A 19,028-nucleotide genomic window follows, 5' to 3' on the forward strand; every position below is an offset into this window, starting at 1 on the left:
AAGAAGAGTGGCCTTAAAGCTCCAAGGTCTCCCCGTCGGCTTTGGTGCTCCCTCACGCAGCAGAGCATCCTGTGGGTGCAGGGTGGGATGCTGAGCAGAGACTGGAGCCCGTGGTGCACCACGGCTCAGCCAGGAGTGAATATCGAGGTGCTGGCTCAATAGCAGAGGTGGATCGTGTCCACGTATATGAGAGGTTGATATAGAAATGCAATTCTTGGCCAGTCTGTTTAAAGTGGGGGGAATGCTGTTGGAAAACAACAGTTAAGGGATCTGTTTCCTCTTGAATACACTTTTCTTTCATGAGCCTTTTTAATTTTTTTATTTTAAATGAAAGTAACTATTGAAAACCACTTTGAAATTGTGTTTCACGTTAGTGGACTCTAGGAGAGCAATAATGTAAGTGGAGATTGATAGGATTTATTGTTTCTGGTTATCTAGTGATTCCAAGGAAAGCTGAATCTTACCTGTTTGGTACTATACAAACACTTAACAGGCTTTAGAAAGCTTGTTATCTAAGCAGACAAGAAAGGCAAAGAAAGAGAGGGGAAATAAAGGTGCAGAGAAGTGACTCGTTCCAAGGTCACAAACCAGATTTAGAATAAGGATCAGATCTTCTTACTTCAGCCCATTTTTTTTATTCCATGGGGTATGTTGCTTCTGTTATTCAAATATGGAAAAACCTGTCCTTTTGCAGTTAAATGGAGGGCAAAGAGAATGAGAGCAGACATAAACTCAGTGGTACAGAAAAAAATAATAAAAAAGAAAATAAAGGAATTGTACTGATAAAGATGTTGTTTTCAGATAAAGTCAACATATGACATACCATTACTCAAATCACAAATTTATCTTTCTCTCTAGATGCAGTAAAGTGAGGAGAGCGATTCAGATGTAAAACTGCAAATTGACCATGCATTGATGAAGGAACAGCTGCATGTACTGGTTAGAAATGCATCATTTTTTAAAATTAAGTATTTGTGTTTTGGATGTAAATTTTATTTAATTTATTTCTGAATCATAACAGCTAAAGTCATCGTAACCATTTGAGACCCATTTGATGCTATTTCTGTCTTTAATATGCTTTCTACAAAAGCATAAACACGTGTGTGTATATTTATTTGTGCATGTATGTATGTTCTGGAATAATTCCATGTGATTTTAATTACTTGAAGTATGCAGACATGCTTTCAAAGTCTGAAAGCTCTCTAATATCAGATGGAACTTGTTTGTCTTCTCTTTTTACAAATTAAGCAAACAGTCATTTGTTATTATGTGGGTTGCTGAGCCCTAAGCTAGGCTTTATCCTGTTGTAGCATCTAATTGGTGAGGAGCTTGTGATGCTACATTAAAAAAAAACAAAACACCCAACCAAAAAACCAAACCCAAAAAACCCCAACTCCTTCAACCTTGTTTGGGCCTTCAACCTGTAGGAAAAGGTGCTGTAATTATTCTGTTCTGACTATTTCAAAGGAAGTCCTTCATTCTGCTTTCCAACAGCTGGTGATCGTAGCTACCGGGGCAGTGAGTTACCCCAAACATCTGAGGGGCTGGATCCAAAGTGGTGGATGGACCTTGCCTGTCTTTAAAGTACCCTTGGGGTGTGTTGAAGAGAAATAGTGGAAGAGCAGGACCTTAGTGGTTCATCAGTGAAAAAAGGTCTTGGAGCCATAGAATCACAGAATGGTTTGGGTTGGAAGGGACCTCCCAGCCCACCCAGTGCCACCCCTGCCATGGGCAGGACACCCTCCACTAGCCCAGGTTGCCCAAAGCCCCATCCAACCTGGCCTTGAACACTGCCAGGGAGCCAGGGGCAGCCACAGCTTCTCTGGGCACCCTGTGCCAGGGCCTCAGCACCCTCACAGGGAAGGATTTCTGCCTCCCATCTCATCTCCATCTCCCCTCCTGCAGCTTCAGGCCATTCCCCTTGGCCTGTCACTCCCTGCCCTTGTCACCAGCCCCTCTCCAGCTTTCCTGGAGCCCCTGTAGGGACTGGAAGGGGCTCCAAGGTCTCCCTGGAGCCTTCTCTTCTCCAGGCTGAGCAAGCCCAGCTCTCTCAGCCTGTCTCCATAGCAGAGGTGCTCCAGCTCTTGGGATCATGTCCATGGCCGCCTCTGGACTCGCTCCAACAGGTCCACGTCTTTCTTGTGTTGGGGGCCATGGAGTTATTTATGTCTTGAGCTTTGTTAGAATAGCTTGTTACCAGGGAGTTTTACTGCCTGTGGACCCTTCCTGTAGTGAGATGTGCTTGGAGGAAATAATCATACCGGCAAGGGGTTTCTTTCTTTCTTTTTTTTTTTTTAATCACATTCATAAAGAAAACTTCCTATAATTTTCTGTTCCGTTTCTTGTTTGTGGCTAATGCAAAGGGAGTCTGTGCTACCGAAATGTGGAGTTTAAATATGCATTTCCCATTCACTTTTAATAGGAGCTCTAAGACTAAAGCTTTGTGTATAATGGGAATTATTTACCCCATAACTTTCTTTTGAGATACTCTTTATTGGGATTTTCTGTATTCTGTTCGCTGGCCTTGACTACTGCAGAGAGCAGAGCTGAGAACATTGTTCTTGTGTATCTGCTGCTGAATTTCATTTTGTGTATTTTTGTGGTCTGTAAAATTCACAATGACAAAGTTATTAGTAAAATGCAGTCTGAGTATGGCTTTAACTTTTTTAGTAATTTTTTTTATTCTTATACCCACTGAAAAATTATTTTTTCCTTACAGCTAGTGATTATTTCAAGTAGAAAATAATTCAGTAATTTCTCATAAATCCCAACTAATCAGGCAGTGGGATCCAGATGCTGTGTGAATCGAGATCTCCATAAAATCTGGTTATATTTTGATTCATCTTATCGCAAGAGCAGCTCTGAACTGAAAAGTTCCCTTTCTTGTCAGTCTGTAGGATAGCTTATAAACTTTTCCTCTTTCAAGACCAGCCATCTGGAAAGGTCACCATGTGAAGGCTGGCTCTTTTTTAGGTATGCATGAAAGAAGAGAATAAAGATTTACTCTGCTTTTCTTTTGGGACAGCCTGTCTTGTTTCCTCTTAGACAACCCCCAAAAATGCATAATTTTTTTTTCCTTTTTTTTTTTTTTCTTCCCCCACCCCCAAAAACCTTCTCCTGTATTCCCTTTGAGAGTATCCCATGGGCTGAGCTATTCCATTTCAAGGGAGAAATATTGGCAATAGAGGGAAAACATTCCAAGTGTAGACTTGAATATATAGAATCATTTAGGTTGGAAAAGACCCGTCAGATCATTGAGCCCAACCTTAAACCCAACACTGCCACGTCCACCACTAAACCATGTCCCGAAGTGCCACGTTTACACGGCTTTTAAACACCCTGACCTTCTCCCGTAGCCAGAAAGGTCGCAGAGCGACGCAGCCTTTGTAACCAGCTGGACGCTTGGCTCCCAGCGCCTCGGCAAGGAGTACGTTTGAGAAACGCGCTGTTTTCTTCCCTCTGGTTCGCAACTTCAAGTGCACCCACTTTTCTGGTTAACGTGCCGGTTCCTCGGTGCAGGGATCAACCTCGCGACCTCTTTGCCCTGCGTGACCAGAGAATGAACCCGAAGCCATTCAGATGGGGCTTCAGACTTAAGTTAATGGATGCTCTAATGTCTCCCCCACAAATAACTGCGTTTAGGCAGGATCTTTTTATTTAAATGCGTTTCTCCAATAGAGGAATTGTAATTAAGTTTTCAGTGCATTTAACTGTGTGATAAAGTACCTATATTTAGAGTTTGTGAGTCTATTACCTTTTAAAAAATATTTGGCAATGTGAAAGTTAGTACTCGTTTGTTTTTATCTAAAATTCAGGGCATGATATATGAAGCTGTATTATAAGGAGGATACACCCTCATGTCATTTTCTACTTGCTTAAAAGCCAAATAGCTGGTTAAGGAAGCTCCCATCCTGAGGAGAAGAAAGGGCTCATTAAAAACATTAGCTGATATAGAACAAATTGAGCTTCAGTGCCCTGCATAAAGGTTATAATAACTGTAATAATAAATGAATTTATAATGCATTAAAGGAGAATTCCTCCAGTCAGATTGTCACACGCTTATCCTTGAAAATTGACTTCTGTGAGGTGTGTCACATGAGCTAATGACCTTAACTGATGGATTTGGGATTTTTCCACACTCCAAAATCCACTTAAATCCATATTTCTGTACTTTTGACAGTTAGTCGTCTGGACAGACATGACGTAAGTAGGATCATTTGGTGTTGCAAGCCAGGAGGTAGCTCTTTGCTGGAACAAAGCAATTTCTAGTTTTAACCTCAGGTAATCAGCGTTGGTGAAATCCTGACCGCTTGCAAGGGAAAATCAGGTTAGCAATCCAGTGCTGCAGGCTGCACAGCGACACGAGGTGTGCGCGTCCTCGGCCAATGGCGGTTCAAACATTTATAGCATCTCCGCCATATGAAGGGCTTCCATAAAGTGGAAGCTTTTAGGTAAAGCTCACAGTTGTATGTAGCACCAACAAATTCTTTCTCCCAAAACTGCGGCTGAACTGTCACCAAACCACTGCTGTGCGGTGTGACGGGGCCGTTACTTCCTGCGGAGCGCGGGAACGTGGTCCCAGTGCGCGTCCGGCATCTTCCCATCTGCTTCTGCGAGGGCTGAACTGGGAGAAGTGGGCATATTCCAGAAGCGCCTACTTAGCTACTAACTGCGAAATAACTTGAACTAGTGTTGTATCTGAAAATCTTAGTGAGCTATGGGTTATAGGTCTCATGAGCTTGTTGGGATTTAGGAATAAATGGTCAAGTTCAGCACAGGTGTCAAGAGGGTTTTAATAGTGGAAGTGTAGGTGCTGAGGCAGAAAACACAGATGGCAGAACACAGACACAGCAGAAAAGTGAGAGTTTGGGGATTTCCACTGTCTCCCCTGGATAAGGGCTGGGGTTGTAATGGTTATTAGGCACCTGTGCTACACTGGGGAAAAATTGCAGTAAGGAATTGATTATCTAGATATCGGAAACCCATGCTGGTTGTAAACTGCATCTTTAGGCACCTGGTTACCTTTAAAATGAAACCATTAGTCCTTCTGAATAACAAAATGGCTCTCCTAAACTTAGGTGCTGCTGAAGATGGAGTTTACATGAGTCATGAGGTGGTTAAATTTTAGAATCTTAAAATAATTGAGTCTGGAGGGGACCTGGGGAGGTGATCTGGGTGCCTCCCTTCAAAAAGGAATCTATGGGTTCCAAATTGCGAGTACAGGGAACACTTGTTCTTTTACTGTATGTCCCACTGATGCTTCTGTATGTCCCTATTTATACCTGCAAACGGGCATCTGTAGGTGTTTGTGCGTGCAAACACTGAGCTTTGCCTATGGAAGATTTGAAAGCAATATTGCTTCTGGGATGCTGTTCTGGAGAATCATTGAAAATTCATCCTTTTTTTTTTTTTTTTTTTTTTTAAATCTCATTCAGCATAAAAAGGCAAGCAAAAGGACATCAACAGGCTTCTTATGTGCTTTACATCACGTTAATACTGTAGCCAACAGTAAATTATGTAGGCATTCTATTGGAAAAAGGAAATTTTATTTATTTTATGTGGTTTTATTCCAGAAGACGCTGAGTTTGCTTGTCAAGTCACGCGATACGCGGTTTGCTTTATTTGCTGGCTAACGTGAGGCTAGCAGAACAGTTGTTCTAGTTTGCTCGGGGATTCCTCTCTTTCCCAATACATTGCCTTACTTTGGTATGTTATTTGATACGTACCAGAAAAATAGTAAGATATCAAATGAAGATAATGCATTAATGTACCAAACTGGTACCGCTCAAAGCAACGACCGGAGCGTTGTCTGTGCACCATGTGAAGTGGTCACTCGGGGAGCTGAAAACCCAGTTCTGTTTTTCAACCCTCCAAGCAATAAGAGACACAGCAGTGGTGAGGATGTTGAATTTTGGAACAGAACAAACAGGTACCCGCTAGGAAGGTGCTAAAATAGCGATAGCCTGGGGCTGGCAGCGTATAACAAGGGAAATGCAACTCGACCTGCCGAATTCGATCTGCGCCTCCGTAGTCTCTGTGATTTCTGTACTGACTGCTGTCAGAGGCAGGAGGAAGGGCTAAATGCTACGGCTGTTCGTACATTTTTAGTAACGAGACTAGGTTCATTAGAGCTCCCATCAAATGGCTCTCAGTTACTATCAGTCTGACTTGTATTTGAATTGATGACCTTGAGATGAAAGGCTTTTTATTCTATTACCCATCTCCTGAGCCATCAAGTCTTTAATATGCCGTGTAAAATCAGTTTTCAGATGGTATTTCTTTTATATAATATTGTCATTTGTTGTTAACAATGTGTGATTTTTGAGTGCCACTAGCTATAATTGTGCATAATACTACTTTTGTTATTCCTATTATTTCAAATATATCTGCTATATTACTATATACTTGTAGACATAGAGAAAATAGATTGGTAATAGACTGTAATTCAGCTTTATATAAATGAGTTAATAAAATCACATAAAAATAGAAAGTTAAAATAAATTCAGCATCAGCAAAGCCCGTGTATTGCTTCAGTAAATTGAAATATAAAATTCTGGTCTGATGCTGAAACAACCTTTCCTGCAAAGTACTACATGGGACTACCAAACGCATAGTAAATTAAGAAAAATGAATAAGAATATGTAATACAAACCATCACAATGAAGGAAGTATATTTCATGCCACCCTTTTCCTCCTGAAAGGCTTTTTTCCTAAATATAGTGCAGAGTAGACCATCTTAAGAAACCAGTGTGTACAGGAGTGGCAAACAGAAGTGTAACAAGGCAGTTTTTTCTGGTTGGTTTTATTTGCTTGTGTTTCTTAAGAAAAGGTAAAACTGGCAGTGCTGGGATAAAGAAGGCGCCTTTGTGGCTGATTCTTTGCAAACTCTCAGGTATGGATAGCTAATTGTACGTAGTTGATCTGACTTGCAAGTACGTAATTTGAATTTTAATAAAAAGATAATATGAAGCTGGTGCTATACTGGGCCGCAGGAGTCAGTTGTGCCAAATTAAGTGATTCTTTCACCCTTATTTTGTTCCAGAGGAGATAACGTTTCTGTATGATGTTACTTCTTTCTTTTTTTGATGCTAGAAGTGTCAGAATGCAAATCTGGCATGAGATCTTAAGGGGTCATCTAGTTCCCTCCAGTGGACCACACTGCATAGCCTGCCTCCAGGAGAGATGTTTGTGTCGAGGTCTCTTTAGAAGCTTCCGGTGATGGCTCCCAAGAGTGGTCTTGGAGACAACGTATTAAAATGATTAACTATCTATATAGCTCAGAAAGCTTTTCATAATTATCTATCCTTAATTTTCCTTTCTGTGAATTAAGCCAGTCACTACTCATGTTCATGAAGTACAACTGATTGTAGTTTTCTTAATTAAAACCGGTTATGCATTGGAATATTGCTGCTATGTCTACTTTTCGGTCCTCTCTCTTTATAGAGTGAACAAATACTCTTCTTTCTAGGTCATGGTTTCTAAATCTCATATGAATAATTACCTCCTGTGTCCTGTGGTTAACATCTGTTAATATTTCCCAAAACACCACTTGTCTCTCTGGCAGCAGACTTGCGTTGCTGACTCGCGTTTAGGTTTATCCTTTCTAACCTCTCTGTTCTCTCTGTATTGCCGTCTACCTGATAAAGCATGTTTTAAAGTTTGTGCTTGATTATTTCCAAAATACGTAGGACTTTGCGTATCTCTCTATTAAATTATCTCCATTTTGGATGGTTTTTTTTCCAACACGTTGGGATAGCTTGGTGTGCTTGTGCTATCCTCCAGAGTGCTTGCAGATCCTCCGCACTTCACGTCACCTAAGTCACCCATGAAAATATGGGACCAAGTATCACCTGTGGAGATACGCTGGTGTGTTCCCTCAGTGTGGTAGTGGGCAGCTGAAAGCTGTTCTTTGAGTGTGTTTCTTGTTAGTCTAAAATGAGAAGTTGGTAGATCTACTGTACTGTGATAGAGGAATATGTTTATCTATGCAAAATGTATCACATCTAATTCCTTCTTGTGATAGGGTAATTAACCTGATTTAAAACAAAGAAGGACACTGGGTTGACGTGATTAGTTCTTCACAAATGCATTTTGGCAGTTTCTTCTCACTTTATATTCCTCTGGGTGCTTATAATTTCGTTGTTTAATCATATGTTCCTGGGTGTTTCAGCGTACTGAACCTAGACTGTGTAGTCTTCCTTTTTCCCATGTCTAGAAATAGCTGCTACGTTTGACCATCTCTTGCCCTCTGGGACCTCGGCCGTTCCCTGAGAATACGAAAAAGTAATTACTAATATTTTGCTGAGAATTTCAGCTGATACCTGAAGTATTTCAAAATAAATTTAATCCTTAATGACTTCTTCAGCTGTATCTTACCCACGCAGTCTTTAACTCCGCTCAGCTTGTGTTTCAAGCTCCTAGTTAAAATGAATTATATTGAGTCTGGTCACTGTAAAACATCTTTTTGTGGAGACATAAGGATAAAAAGGCATTGAATATACCAACCTTTTCTATGTGGAGTGTGATTTGATATTCTTTCCCTGTTAGCTAATGGGCTAGTTTTTCCCTTTATCTTTTAAATCCTTTTTTCCAGGCAAGTTAGGAAGAGAGGATCTTGTCATCAAAAGTAAAAGGTTCTTTAGTAAATTACCATCTTTATTTTTTTGATTAATTATAGTTAATTCAACTACTGAAGGGTTAGAAAAACTCATTAAGATTTATGTGAAGTATTTTTTATTGCTTAATTAGTCTTCATTAGTTGAACCGGAAGACTTGAAGATCTGTATTTTTGCAGTACTCACCAAAACCATGGTGAGTATGGTTAATATCATTTTTGTAAGTGCACCGCAGTTGCGGTTATGTTCTCCTCTTGCCTCTCCATCCCGGCTGCATTTTCAGCACCTTTTTGCAGTCCCGGTGTCTGATCCTTGCTCTGGCAGGAGCGCTGCGGCAATGTCCCACTCCAGCAGCCTTGCTTAGGTCACGGTTAGTCGCTGTGAGGTGGCGCGTCCCAAGTCTAACAGCAGTAGGACTGAGAGGGACGGGGAGGAGTTGCTCTTTCGGCAGCCTGCGCATCCGACGCGTGGCGGGGTTGAGGGGTGGGGAGGGTTAAGCTGTGAAATGTCTCTTCAGTTGGTGTGTGCAGAGTGTTTTAGAGGCTTATAACTCAATAACACTGCGATGGCTTTTCATGACGATGGGCATGTCCTTGAGGCAGGTGGCATGCTGTGCGGAATTTGGAGGGGAAGGGAGACAGAGCACTTCCAGAAAAGGGCTTCAGGATTTGTAATATGTGCACAAGAAACCAGTGTATTTTTGCTAGTCTTCACCCTGGGGAAACGCAGAACCATTTTGGTTGAAATGAGCGGAAAGAATCTGCCCTAAAAAACAAAACTTTGAGAGACTGTTCACTTTTTTTTTTTTTTTTTTGAGAAGTGTGGTGAGAGAGGAGCAAGTCCTGAGATGCAGAATAGGCAAATGTAAAGGCCAGTTCCCATTGTGGATAGGAAGGAAGGCCAAAACTGTGGTATGAACGAGTGAGAATGGGTATTGGAGAGACACTCGCCAGTGACCGAGCCAGCAAGCCCTGGCCAAGGCTGCCGGCGCGGCTGCTGAGGCTCCAGCTTCTGGGAAGGAGCAACCCCTCGGTAGATACCTCCAGGATCGACAGAGCTGTGGTTGAGGCTGCCAACAGACTAGATGACTTCTTGAGATCCTTTCCAACGCTCTGGTTTGATGAGATAATAAAAATTAGATTTGGGCCAACTTCTGAAGGCAAAAAGTTGTTACCAAAATGGGCTCTTAAAATGCGTGGTTTGTTTTATGAGGGTTTTTTTTTAAGTTGGGGGAAAAATGTGTACAATCTTGAGGCTTTACCACAACATTATATATAAATATGGATGCACTAAATTAATGCATTGGTTGCAATAGTTAGTTATACATTTGGACAGTGTGTAGTATAGTGCTGTCCTCTATAACACAAGTATAGAATAGTAGAGACTATTGGAATAATAAATATATGGTAAATAAATGTATTAAAAGGGTGTGATAAACCATGCGTTATAAGATCCTCTTGAAAAAGTACAGCCTGCGTGTTTTATTTCAGTAGTTCAGTCCTGTACCCATAGACTTAAACATTAATGTATTTTATTCTGTTATGAGGAATACTCACCTTTTCTGCAACGCCACTTTCCAGTTAGGTTATTTCTGAGGTAGATTTGATAACAGGGTGCCTACAGCTCTGTACTTTGGAATAAAGGAAATTATTTTAAAAACCACCAAACACCACAGTACCTTCCGTGAAATGAAAAGATAAATTCATTTTCTGAAAGTGACGGAGCTATTGAATTCCTTTTCTGAATTCATTCTTTGACAGAATAGCATAAGTAAATGCTAGAGAATGGAAAGTGATTAAAAATGTAAGAATTAATAGCAAAAAGTAGATAAGCAAATGTTATGTGTACAAATTTGCATCCTGTGGCATAAAGAGGATTAAAAAATTAATTTACCACTGGCATTTACTTTAGAAAAGTCCTGAGGGCCAGTTCACATAAATTACACTCCTCATGTGTGCGGACCCTAATGAAGTCAATGGGACAAAACCAAAAAAGTCAGTTGAAGAAGAATAAGGGGAAAAAAAAATCAAGAATTTTTTTTTAAAAAAAATCACATAAAATACTAAGTTAATAAAAACTATGAAGATGATGAGACTAGAAATTGGAATTACAATTTTTTCTGAATGTAGTTTGTAGTAACTGGGAAGATTTTGAAAAGTGATTGCCTAAAGAGATATGATTTGTGAACCAAATTATTAACGTTACCAATATATTATCTTGAGGCAACAGTAACTCAGTCTTTACATGATGAGAAATTACTTTATTTTCTGACAGTCTGAAAACTGATTCCGACACCCGGATCCATCCTTGATTGGATTAACTGAAGTGACATTTTTTTAGAAAAGAACAAACAAAACACACGGCATCCATCCGGTGATGAGTCGACAGAGGTGGTGTTCACAAATTCCCTCCTCGTCAGCCCGAGCCGTGGCGACGTGCCAGCTCTCATTAGCATCAGCCCTCCGTTTCTCTCCCCAAACCACATATGCTTTGCAACGTGCTCGTGTCTCCCATGTATGACAAGTGCTTGGGGTGGTAACGGGAAAAGGTTTGCAGAAGTTAACGTTTGTCTGAAAGGACTGCTGCTTTCTCCTCAGTCGTTTTATCATGCGTTATGGATGCGTGGTATGTGCCCATATGGATTCCTGTTTTCCATGCCACCCGTCTACACTGAGTAGACTTACAAAACTACACCACATGTTAGAAACCTAAGCCTTGAAAGTCGTTGCAACTCCAGTTTCTAAAAGCTGATGTCTCGTTACAGAATGACTTGCATGCCTGAATCTGGCTCGACAGAGACGTGACAAATTACTTGGGGATTTTCTTTAAATGCTGCTACACTATTGACATATTTCCTCAAACCCCGTCCTGTCATGCTAGATCAAAAATTGTTGCCGTGGAAGTTATTCCTCTGTAGCTCTTAAGACAGATTGTTGTTCAGTTGTACTGACAGCTCGTGTTTAGTAACCTGTTTATTTGGCTGGGCAGCAGTAGCGTTGCCAAGCGGGCAGATATCTCCAGGAGATATCTCGCTTTGCGTATTTCCTCACTACTACCTTTGAAAAAAGTCATTTGCTTCTAAACACTTCCCTGCCAAGCTTAGCATTTTATATCCTGCCAAAAAATCGCTGATTGAGTCTGAATATGGCAAAAGAGGAAAAAGAGTTATTACTAAATGGCCAATGCACCTTTTTCCCTCTAGTGTAGTTGCTGTTTTGTCCTTGCATCCAGGGCTAAGGGTAAGTACAGTATATACCAGTTACTCAGTGCCTGAAATAATTTGGGTGGAATTTATTATCATTAGCATGCAGAAAGGGCAAAGCCAGTTGCCGCATGAGTTCATTACAAGGGAATTATTTCCTTATATACATTTTGTAAGAGTCAGCCCTAAGTGATGTTGCCTCATTAAATTCAAGAACTTGGATACTGTTACCGCTCTTCCAGATTTAATAGGCATGCTTTTTCCAAAGGGTTGCTTTTCTGTAATCTGCTGCATAGCACGCAGACACCTGACAGATGCTCAGTAGATTTCCGCGTCTGATGAGGGTTGGAGCTTTGATGAATGTAGAAGAAGGGCTGTCGGAAAGGCCTGAGGTGTGAGGGTGCAGGGATGCTACCACGGCAGATTTTGCGCGTGCTGAGAGCTTGGAAGAGGATGCCGTGAAATAAACATTTTTTGTTAGCCGGTTACCCGACAGCTTGCCTTGGCTGAAGGTCACCGCGTGGTTTCTGTCGTCATACGAGAAGTTCTGTCTCCGAGCGAGGGGTGAGGAGGACACCCACTAATAAGGGACTCAGCGTTATATCCTCAGTGTGCCACGCTGGAAGACAAAGGGACACTGTCTATGCTCATAATCCCTCATTTGAAAATTAACGAACAAATGACAGGCTACAGACGGGATGGCTATGAAACCTCTTATATTGGGCAAGGAGCGCTTTCCCACTGAGTGCTTTCTGGTTAATGATTTGGTTTCAAATTTGAGTAAGTCTTTGTTGCTGTGCAGTGGTTCTGGGCAAACTAGTTTTGGGGGAGGGATAGGCCTTTTGAAGGATGCTTCATGCCTACATTAGAGAAATACTTATTTTTCTTAGTTCTTCCGAAGGCAGTATCATAAAATGCAGATTAATGATGCAAACGGTCTTTCTGATCGTCTGTGGAACTGCTGTGTCCCTACAGGGAAGTTGTTTTCATTAACAAGCTTTTGGTTTACATTTCTACAATTCAGATTTATGTAAAAAGTTAATAATACTCATACAGCACAAAATAACAGGGCAAGTAATTTTCTCCAGGTAATTAAAAATTGAGCCTTTCTTACAAAACAAGATATTCTGTAACCTGTGAACCTAAAAGCCTGACTTGGTTTCCTGCTGACTTACTTTCCCAATTGCTCTGCACGGGGCAGTGCTCGTGCATTTTCTCTCTTCTCCAACAGGCAGGAGATAATACTGGGTTACTCACAGCCTATGTTATGTACAGGCTGACTGGATTGCCAGTAAATATATTGAGATTTGCCAGTCAGCTGCTCTCAAACAGAATTTACAATGGCCTTTTTCTCAGTGGAGGCACTAGTTTGAGTGTCTTTCCTTTGAAACTCCCCTGTTCGCCAGCGACTGCGGGGTTTGGATAGCTGGGAGAGGCTGCACAAGTGTAAAAAGCCTCATTTCCTCAACAAGCTGTCCCAGAAAATAGCATTTTTTTCCTTTGCCAAGAAAAAAAGAAGTTCTCATCAAACCAATCTATTTCAACATTATAACCTTTATCCCCTGAATAAAGATGCACAGTTTTTGCCAAACCCTGCTCATTACACAGGATTTTCATCTCTCTCTGACGGGTTTACGCTTGAGTTTTTATCTGCAAGCGCGGTGGGTGAATTCCCAGGAAAGGGGGGCTGTACACAGGGTCCCCCAACGTCCCAGGGGTGCTCGTGTCCTGTCCCCAGGGCTGGTGGGAAAGGATGGAGTCAGCCCTGCTGCGGGAGGGTGTTGCACCTTCCCTGGGGTGAGCTGGTGGTTACTGGGGGTGGTTTGGACAGTTGGGCACTTTTCAGTAAAACTCTGAAAACCAAGCCTGGCATCCATTCAGTATATCATAACCTTGCCCCGATGTTCTCAAGATGGTAATTGAGGTTTTGTTTTTTTTTTTTTCTTTTTAAAACAGCGTTTTGGGAAGCAATGACTTTGTTAAAGATTTCAGTGCGTAAGTGTTGTCAAGGCAGTAGTGGAAGCGCTGCGATAGCAATATTAAGAAAGCACTGGCAAAACTTTTTGCTTGTTGCTTTGCAACTAAGAAAAACTGCGACCAGCTCTTGATGCCACTCATTATTAAACGCTTTCTTTAGCAAATGGGCTTGAATTCAAACGTAGTCATTCGTCTCCCTCTGAACTCCTAATGCTTTTGACATATTTTCTGAAGTTCCCATCGTGAGCTGTAGCCTTTGGACTCCCTGTGGTTTGCTGGCAATGTCCAGACCTGAAACTTTATTTTTCCTTCTTGTAGTAGGTATTAAAAAATCAGTGAGAAAAAGTGGCTTGCTATTAGGATTAACTTGAGCTTCAGTTTCTCTTCACTCCATTTTCTGTTCATTCTCACACTTGCAAAGCAAGCGTCCTGTCCCTTAACGCTGTGTCTGATGGAGCAGTTCTGCGCTGGATCCCGCAGGAGTCAATAGCCGCAGCGCGAACGCTGGGATGGGAGGGTGACTGCACCACGAGGCACCGCATCAGCGCTGTGTCGTCACTCGATGGGAAATATAGCCAAAAAAAGGATCATGTATCTGTGAAAATAGTGAGAAGTAGAGAATAATATTTTAGATGAAAGGTTAAAGGGATTGGAGCTGTTGGGGATTTTTTCTGTGTATGTGTGAAAGGGTAAGGGAGTGTTTTACTGCAGACTGGTTGACTGACCATCTTCTTTGCAGATCTTAAAATATCTAATTAATGCCATCGATTCATCTTCTTGATGTGAGTTAAGCAGTCTTTACAGATCATATATGTATTTCTATACAGAGAGAGAATAAATTTTGTATTTTAGATTCCCAGGCAGTGAGCACTGACGTCCAAAGCACGCGTTAACAGCCTGCTCCTTATGGACTAACGAGGTGTTCATCCCTGCACCATTACTGTGGGGATATACAGGAATACTGTTTTGGTGTTAATCTCGCCAAACTTCCAGGACTAGTCATCGTACCTCACTTCATTGACAACAAGTAGTTGTAAAATAAGGATATAGCTTAACAAATGATTATGAATTGTTATTTTTTTGAGTGTTTTTATGTAGAGGTAGTTGTTCACTTCCCTGCTGAGTTGTCCAAGTTAGTGATCTGGATGCATTAGATAACATCATTTTCTTGTTTTAGAGCAAGACATGAGACCAAAGCTCTTTTCCTATTTCCAGTGATAAAATCTTTGGGTTTAGACAAATTGTCAGATTTCTCTGACGCTGTTTGTTGGTTTTTTTTTCTGTCTTGAAGCCTGCCACTTTCACCCATCTGCAACCAGTCTCCGTTGCCTATTTGAAAAGAGGGCTAAAAATATTTACAGGCATTATCTCAACAGTCGGTTGCAGAGACAGCACTTTGCTGACGTATCAAAGGCAGGTGCATGCTGACATCCGCTCGAGAATTTAGAATAATCAAAAATAATTCACTGGTTGAAAATTTAATGCGTAAGAAAAGGTGCCACATCTCGTAAATTGGTAGAGGGTCTTCTGATGAATCCTGAGATCTCTCTGAAAGGCACCCGGTCGTCTCTGTAATACAGATTTGTAGCCTGGATACATTCAGTATAGCAAAATGCACATATAGAAGGTCCTTTTGTATTGGTCTAAGAGAATCTCTGTTGGAGGCCAGCATAGCCTAGTACGTACCTGTTGGAAGTGGTCATACTCGAGTAGTTTTAGTTACTTAGGTGCTACACGGAGCCTCATGGTGCTTTCAGTAGTTTGGCTGTATAAAATTTATTGATAGGCCAACTGTCTCAGATTGAAGCTGATCTTAACAGAAACCCTCCTAGAAAGTGAGTGCAGATGTAGGTGATAGGATGCTAGTAACTGCAAAAAACCAAAAAAAGCAAAGCGTTGGAAAAGCTTGAGATTGCTATGACAGCCAAAGACAGAAATGAGCTGAGTTTGGGAATACATTTTAAAAATACTTACAATCTAATTTGCTCAGCTGTAAGGAAGATAGAATTTAAAATCTTTCTTCTTGAAGTTCAGCTGACTTTTTTTAAAAGAAGAAGAGTTCATTGAATAAAGGGCAGAAGGAGAAACCCAGATATTTTAAGATCAGGCTTTGCAAGTACTGCATATAAGAAAATATAGTGCTAAATGCTTTCTCCTTGACAAATGTGGTTCTGCTGCCATATGATCCATATTTCCAGCTCTTAGGATGTATCACCCTGAAAATTGCAAAACTAAGTATTAAGAAATATGCCTTGAGACTGTGCCAGCTAAGTTCCCTAAAAGGATCTGAGAAAGGATGACTCACTACTTAAATGGCCATTCATCGCATCTGCAGAGCATTTCAGGTTAAAATCTCTGAAATAGTCGTGATTTCTTGTGGAAGCTCCTCTGTGTTGCGGAGCCAGTGCTGCAGCAGCCCATTGCTGAGGTCCTGGTGAGGCAGGAGGAAGGGAGGTGGCGTCAACCTGGAAGAGGGACGGGGGGGGGGGCCAAGAGAGGCACCTACAGCCAGCCTGAGCAGTGAGGAGGAGGAGGAGCACCGAGGCTGCCCCTAAGCAGGTTTGACATTTCTGACTTGATTAAAAGCTGATCTAAAGCGGGTTTTGGGTGTCAAATGGCTGGTTAACCACTGGGGTCACCAAAAAAAGAGCATACGTGAAATACTGTCTTCGTGTCCCAATGTGCTGCCTGTGGCGTGTGAGGGAGGGCTTGGGCATCACAGGGATGTACCGGACCACTTTGAAATGTTTGCAGCCTGTTGATATCTGGACTGTAGGTGGTATTTTGTATCTATGTTCATTCTTCCTTTGGTCTCTTTGCTGTTTAGTATCACAGAGCCTTGTTTAAAGAACATCAGGGTTTTTTCTGAATGTCTATCAGTATTTTTGCTGAATTTCTATCAGTATTTCTGAATTAATATCTTAGTCCAGATGGATTGTGGTTTGTTGGGGGTTTTTTGTGTGGTTGTTTTTATTTTTCATTCTTTATCTTCTCTCCCTCTCAAACCTGCTTTCTCAATCTCTTGCTGTTCCCCTGCAAGCAGCAGGCTCCTAGGGCGCAGCTACGCCTGACGTCCCTCCATAGCTCAGCATGGCAATGGGGCAGAGTTGAAGTGACAAATCTTGAGCTAGTGCAAAACTGAGACATTTATTCTCAAGTGACCAGTGCTTTTTGCTTGTTAAAACACATACAAAATAACCTTTACTGGAACAATTACTTTTAAGATTCTTGTCTTCTTTATCATATAGGAATTTTATTTTTGTTAGTTCTTTGCTGACCAAATACACCAGATTTTCTTTACAAAGTATATTTCCGGTACAGAGTGCTTCAGTTTTGAAGAACCTAAATTGAGGTGGTCTGCAGGAACCTGCCTTTCAGAAAACACTAAGTTCATCTGCTGAAAAGCAGATCCTTTTAGGCATTCTTCAGTTTTTTAGAGTATCCTACCTCAGCCATTTGTGACCTTGAACAGTCTCAGCTGGCACGAGTAGGTAAAGCCACCCAGAATGTGCAGGCACTCACGCCTAATGAGCTCCGTGTTTAGCTGACTTGGTACGTGCCAGGTTTTGACTGACAGCCTTTCTGGCTTCCTCCTGAGTGGAACCAGCTTCTTTCTGTCTTTTCGATAAACGGAGAGAGCTGCGCATCGAAGCGGTGTCTTTCATGGTTACTTCTCATAGCTTCTGATCCATATTTGAGGAACCTTTACTGAATTTTTCTATTTGCTTGGGTGCACTGATATGTTTTTGCTTCCTGCATGCAGTTTTTCATTTTTCTTTTTTGAACCTTGAGAGAAAAATAAACCAGGAAGAATCCAGTTACCTGTACTTCCAGATTTTGAAGACTCATCCAAACTGTGCTATAGTGTCTTGCAATTCCTTATGGAGGAGGGGTCCAAACTCTGCTGAAGTCAACGTGAATCTCTGGCTATCTTTCATGTTGTCTTCATGGTTGTTCTACCTTTGGCTCACACGGACAGTAAGTAAAAGTAAATGTCAAATATCTTTTCAGACGCAGGTGCTTGTAGAGATACTACACTTAATGGGACTGTCTTAGGTTATTGTCACGAAAGCTCAAAATAAAGGAATTTAATAAAATACATGTATTTTATTCCTATTACTGGAAAAATCTCATGTTAAGAAGTTTATATGGGACAGGTGGAGAAGGGCAGGAAGGAAGGATGAGGAGGGAAAGGAATCCATTGCTTAACAGTGATTGAAACTGGAGAGGGCAGAAAAATGCACCTCAAAAGAAAAAAGAACGGTTATTGTCTAATAAACATCACAATATGAATCCAGGTTGACACACCATCATCTAAATCTCAACAAATTTCAACGAACCCTCTTCCTCTCTAGCCTGTTCTGTGGAAGCCAGTACAAATAAAGTTTTCATTTCATGTGATCTGAGGCAGAGTAACAAAATCTGTGAGTACATCCCAGCACATTTTTGGGTTGCAATAAGAGGATGTGCAGTGGAAAATAGACATGTGTGTCGACGAATAACACGTGTTGCCATGAGTGTCAATACATACTACTCATGTATGAAACTGTGAGGAAGATAGTATGTTTTCTTTCTATCTGCTTTTAGGTGTGATTGAATGAAGAAATGCTGTGATTTATCTTACAAAGTTTGTATAATGGCCTAATTTGCCCTGAGTTTGGGAGAGAAGGGAAGTATTTTATTTACGAATCACAGAATCAATTTTAATTTTAGGTATTGATTCCTTTGTCAAAGTGTTTTGTATTCTTGTCTGTCTCCACCCTGATATCCAGGGTTTTTTAATGTGGAGCATGTCTGTGTATGTTCCACAGGTGTGTGTTTTGCAGTGGTAAAACCAATATTTTCCTTTACAAAATACAAGCATAGCAATTTTGCCTCGGGTAAATTCTTTCTCCAGGAAAACCCATTCAATAATGCTTCAGGGCTTGTATCTCAAGATGAAACAGAAATCTGTCTTGCTGGTAAGATGCGAGTAAATTTTCGTGGCTGTGACAGCTGAAGGAAAATTAGCATGAAAAAAAATTGTACTCTGTAAGGGGGGGGAACAACCAAACACAATAAAACCCTCAGAATATATACACATGGTAGGCTCACTGCTTTTTCTTAGCTCTTGGCATGATTTTCTGTCTCCTGTGAACTGTACTGAGCGTTTTGGTGACCAGCACTGTTGTGCTGTGTTAGATGTATACGTTAAGTAGTGGGAATGGGTACACATTGGCTGTCTTTAGAAGGAA

At 41.2% G+C, this 19,028-nt stretch overlaps 1 protein-coding gene across 11 annotated transcripts in view; it reads left to right on the forward strand.

Moving 5' to 3' along the window:
* Nucleotides 1-19,028, forward strand: part of CHL1 (cell adhesion molecule L1 like) — a 137,462-nt gene that overhangs the window by 31,293 nt on the left and 87,141 nt on the right. For 5 of the 11 annotated variants that reach the window (XM_075762464.1, XM_075762466.1, XM_075762472.1 and 2 more), the window contains exon 2: nucleotides 859-939. The exons of 5 other annotated variants lie outside the window; for them this stretch is intronic. The gene's annotated coding sequence lies outside the window, so the exon portion shown is untranslated. Of the gene's footprint in view, nucleotides 1-858; nucleotides 940-16,289; nucleotides 16,354-19,028 lie in introns of those variants that run through there. One more of the 11 variants, XM_075762469.1, reaches the window with a different exon arrangement.

Source organism: Balearica regulorum, chromosome 10, assembly GCF_011004875.1.
Source record: "Balearica regulorum gibbericeps isolate bBalReg1 chromosome 10, bBalReg1.pri, whole genome shotgun sequence".
Classification (NCBI taxonomy): Eukaryota; Metazoa; Chordata; class Aves; order Gruiformes; family Gruidae; genus Balearica; species Balearica regulorum.